The 4835-nt window shown below is 50.0% G+C and overlaps 1 pseudogene; it reads right to left on the bottom strand.

Annotated features, from left to right (window-relative positions):
- Window positions 1-2985: 2985 nt before the first annotated feature.
- LOC149749470 (metabotropic glycine receptor pseudogene) lies at window positions 2986-4494 on the bottom strand (annotated as a pseudogene).
- Window positions 4495-4835: the final 341 nt, after the last annotated feature.

Raw genomic sequence — 4835 nt, 5'->3', positions numbered from 1 at the left:
CTCTTCACATGTGAGTCTTACACTAGGCCTTAAAATTTAAGAAACCTGTGTCATTCTGAAGCAGAGGGGAATAAAATTTATTCTGAGAGGTGTTTTACAGTGATAAGCATTAATATAAGAAGGTAGTTGACCATGTTTTCCACATTACTTTTGAATTTCATATTTCAGATTTGAATTCTCTAAAAATAAAATATAATTTAAATCTTGAACCTTGTAAGTAAGACCTGGCGAAATATTAGCTGAAATAGTAACTGAAGTTAAATGAAAGTCTTAACTACAAAGTTTATCCTCCTCTTCTCTTCCATGAGGAAATCATTAGCAAATTTTTTTTATTACAGATAAGGCTTTTTGCAAATAACACTCTATAGATTCAAAATAGATTTAAAATCATGATTAGAGCCTAGCCATGGTTTCTCAGAAATTCATTTGAGGTTTACCTGTTACCATACCTGTACAATATTATTCACTTACGTTATAAAAGTTTAGAATACACATCTTAGGTGATAAAACATCAACAACATCAAAAACATTTGCCTTTTATGAGTATGAAGAGACAGAAAAGGCCCGTTGAAATTTATATATATATATGGCATAGTGTGAACCAGAGGCAGAAGGCCTGGATCCTATTTCTGCTGTTGTTAAAAGCTCGATATGTGATTCTTGGACAAGTCACTTCACCTTTCTTATCTGTTTCTTTATGAAACAGGAAGAACCATCTGATCTAAGATTTCTTCCAGTTCCTATAATTAACATCTGTGCGAATCCTCAATACAGTACTTGAGGAGCATGGGACATGGGGCAAAAGTACTCACAGGAGAGCACTTATTCTGCTCTTCATGCGTGCTGCTAGGAGGAGCCAGATTCTGTAGAGAGCCACACACTAAATGGCCTGGCTTCGTGCCTTGGCTAAAGAACACCATCGATGATTAGGAAGGCACTTAAAGAGACTCAGCCAGAGGAAACAATCTATTTTCTGAACATAGTCCAAAAATTAGATAGGGTCGTGTGAGCCTACACAACATGACCCCTGGTGTCTCAGCCTTTTATCTTGGCCTGCGGAAAGCCTGAGTTCATGTAGGTGACCTATGGTTTCTGAGCCTTATGAGAAATACTTCTGAAAATGAATGGTTCTCATCCCCAGTCTCACATCTGACCCTTGAAAATACATATATTTTTATGCAGCAGCTGCAATACATGCAGCACTCATAGGACACCTTCACGAGACAGAGTTTAGATAGTGGTTAAAAGTGTGAATCGAGCTCAAATCCCGACTCTGCTGCTTAACTGCTGCGTGATCTTAGGAAAGAACCTTAATCTCTCTGTGCTTCAGGTTCCTTTTCTGTAAAACGGGGAAACTAATAAAACCTAACTCAGGTTTGTCGTGAGGCTTAATCAAGATAATACATGCAAAGCAGTTAGCACAGAGCCTAACATAAAGTATCAATATACGTTAGTAAGCTGGGTGAATGGATAGATCAATCGATCGATTGATCAACTGATCTTTCAGTCCTGGGCCCTGGGACTCCCTGAAAAGGCTTATGCGAAGGCCAAAAGCAATTTTCTAGCAGTGAATGGCATCTGCAGATCTTTTCTGAGCAAATAATATAGCAAAGACTCAAAGCTGGGCTCAGCTTTTACTAATAGGATCCTACAGAAATCAGGAGGAAGTAAGATTATCCTTAAAGTAGGAAAGAGTTACGCTGGTTTAAGACAAGATCCTTTAAAGAGATAGACACACACAAAAAACATTTAATATGGTCATACAGAATTAGAGAAAGGAGGTTACTTTTCATTTATACCTTCTCAAGTGTTGCCAGCATTAAAAGCCACAGAGTTTTATAACTGGATGGCTCCCTAGAGACCATCTAGTTCAACTCCCTTACTTGATAGGTAAGTTGTTGAGGCCCAGAGAGATTAAGCAACTTTCTTGAGGTCATTCAGCAGTAAATAACAGTGCCAAGACATATAAGCTTTCTGACTCCTCCCATTTGCCCACCCAGTACTCCCCCTGGTAACTTTCACCAGGTCATCATCCTGTCCTTGTTGTACCAAAAGGGCATTAAAACACACACAGGTTTCTCACTTTTGCCCAGTTTCCCAAAAAGTACAGAAGCAACCTCAACCCCCAAGACCTTCTTCCCATTGGGAATTGGGGAGGATACCAGTCAATCTGTGGCCTTCTCCCAGGCCTTCTTTGGAGTTTCCACTCTTTCCTTTCTGTTCCTCATGTTCACTCAACAGGGCTACTTCTAAAAGTCCCTCACCTCAAAAATCAGGCACGTCCCAGGGCACAAGTTACCACCTGCTAATCTGCAAATTCTCATCTTCCCACAAATGCTACACCTTGAGGCAGGAAATACAGAACTATTACTAAATTTTCTCTGAGCTCCCTGAGTGCATTCAGTGAGAACTGATCCCTCCCTCCCTAGGATAACTCAACCAGGTTCATTTATAAAGTGTGTGTATGTGAAGGGCCAGAGAACCCTTAGGTGTGCCTAACACAGAAAACAGGAGAAAGAGGGGACCAAGGAATGGGAGATGGGTTGAGGGAAGGAGGGAGACAAGTAGAAGGAGCGCACCTGTCAAACGGCAAAGTATGGATCCTAGAGACAGCTGTGCTGCTGGGACTGACTCACTGCTGAAGGGACAGAACTGCCCAGGGGATTGCAGCGTTTTCATTAGGCGCTCTGGTAACTGACTAACAACAGACTGGCGCCTCAAACTACACACATAGGAAGAAGTAGGTAGAGGCTATCCCGAAGTAGCGGGAATAACGAACTCTTTTCTTCCCACTCCCTTTCCTACTCTTGTGAGTTGGCACGCCACTCTGTGCCTGGCTGGCATGCCCTGAGCTTGCCAGGGTGCAGTGCATCACCCCTGACCGGGAACTCCCCTCCCTGCTCTCCCGAGGGTTAGAGAGAAACATAGGGCATCTCTCAGCTCTACCAAGAGCTCCCGTCCCTTTCCCCTTGCAGGGGAACTGATTTGAGAGAAGAGCTTTTGCTGAGTGTCTGAAGCTGACAAATGCGGGGCACTTCTTGTCCCTAAGCACTTGCGCCTGCGTGGGGTGTCCCTCAGCCTGGGTCTCTGCTTTGAAGGTGGGAGGCCTAAATGTCACAGCCACAGTGTTCCTTCCCCACACGCGCACCTACCCATGAACCCGGAAGGAAGGCTTTGCTTTGATCTTTTTTCCCTCCCTACCTGAATTCCGGGACCAGGTTAGGCTGCAACCCGTAGAAAGCAGCGGAGAGAGTGACCAACCACCCGGGCTTGTAACTGCCGTTCTCGCACTCCAGATAAGGCGGAGACCACTTGACGTGGCTCTTGTCCCCGCTAAGACCGTCCCTGCGCCGCCAGCTGTGGCCCAGGCCCCGGGGCCCCTGATTGGAGCCGCGGCGGTGCAAGTGAGTCCTCCACTTGCGCCGGAGGCCGCGGAACCACTCGGTCTCCAGCGTGGCGTTGGCCAGGTGGTGTGCTGAGGAGGACAGGTCCTGGAGCAGGATGCGACTCTCCTCGCGCGTGGCCTGGAGGAAGACCTGCGGGGCTGGGGCGGACAGCGACTCGGTGCTGAAGGTGATGGCCGCCCGGGAGATGCTGGGCTCACCCTCCAGGAGGCTCCGCACCAGTGCCCGGTACCACTCCAGGTCGTCCTGCGAGTTCTGCTCCCGCGACTTATTGCTCTGCAGCATCATGTTGAGGAAGTTGGTGGCGTGTGTCAGCGTGTCCAGCGCCCCGTGCAAGGAGGAATGGGAGCTGGCTAGGGCAGGCGACTTCCCCGGCAGGCCCGCCAACTCGTAGCGGCTGGAGCAGTTGGCTCGCTTCAGCTGGTGGGAGTCCCCGGTGTAGAGGTAAGAGGCCACGTCCATGGGCACCTCCTCGGCGATTTTCTGCGCCAAGATGGTGCCGTCGGTGGAGCGGCTCCAGGGAGCCGAGGGGTCCGAGGCAGAGGCTCGAGCCGGCTGCTGGGCGTGCTGCTTCGCCCTCAGGGCCTTCTCTCGAGAGGAATCCGTCCGACTTGGAGGGTCGCGGCTGGCGCCGGCAGCTCCCAATCCCAGGTGAACGAGCAGGAGGCAGCAGAGTAAGGGGTTAGCCATGGCTCCCATCTGCCTCGCAGCAAGGAGAGGAGGTAACGGAGGGAGTCACTTTTTAAATTTTGGTCGTCAATCTATCAGCACTAAGACTTTTTCTAGGAGTCTTCCCCCTTTTCAGCTGGCACCCAGTCCAAAAGGACTTTAAAGTAGGGATGTTCTGAAATACGCGCGGCTGACTGAGCTACCGTCGCAGGAGATCAGATCACCTGTGGCAACGCCGGCTGCTCCTGCTCCACCATGGGTCTGCTCGGGATTGCGCACCTCGCAGCCTGGAGCCCGGCACCTTACATCCCCTCTCGCCGCCGGCAGCTATAGTTGGCCTGCTTACGTCTTTCTGCTTAGCAGCTTCCACCGCCGCTCTCATTGAGGTGTGTTAAGGAGCTGCTGCTGCTGCTGCTGCTGCTGCTGCTGCCGCTGCCGCCGCCGCCGCGGCCGCCAAAGGCACTGCTCCATCGTCTCGCCCGTGGCAGGTCGTTCCCGCCTCCCGGCTCAGGCTCCTCCTCGTCCGCTTCGCCCCGAGGCGCGGAGCGCGCGCGCCCAGACCCGCACCGCGAGCGTAGCAGCTAGGGTTTCTTTTAAGGCGTTTGTCTTTCCGGAACCACGAGGGCTAGGCAGCTGGTTAATTGGAGTCTTTAAGTTTGGCCACAAACCACACTCCTGCCTCTCCCTGCTCTCGGGAGGAAAGCCGGTTTAAAGAGGCGGCTTGGCCGCAACCAAACCCTGGTAGGGCGGCTTCAAGTCGTC

Source organism: Delphinapterus leucas, chromosome 3, assembly GCF_059928025.1.
Source record: "Delphinapterus leucas isolate spDelLeu-1000000601 "Yukka" chromosome 3, BTC_Dleu_Yukka2, whole genome shotgun sequence".
Taxonomy (NCBI): domain Eukaryota; kingdom Metazoa; phylum Chordata; class Mammalia; order Artiodactyla; family Monodontidae; genus Delphinapterus; species Delphinapterus leucas.
The sequence above is the reverse complement of the archived record's forward strand: the minus strand, read 5'-3'. Positions and strand labels throughout refer to the sequence as shown.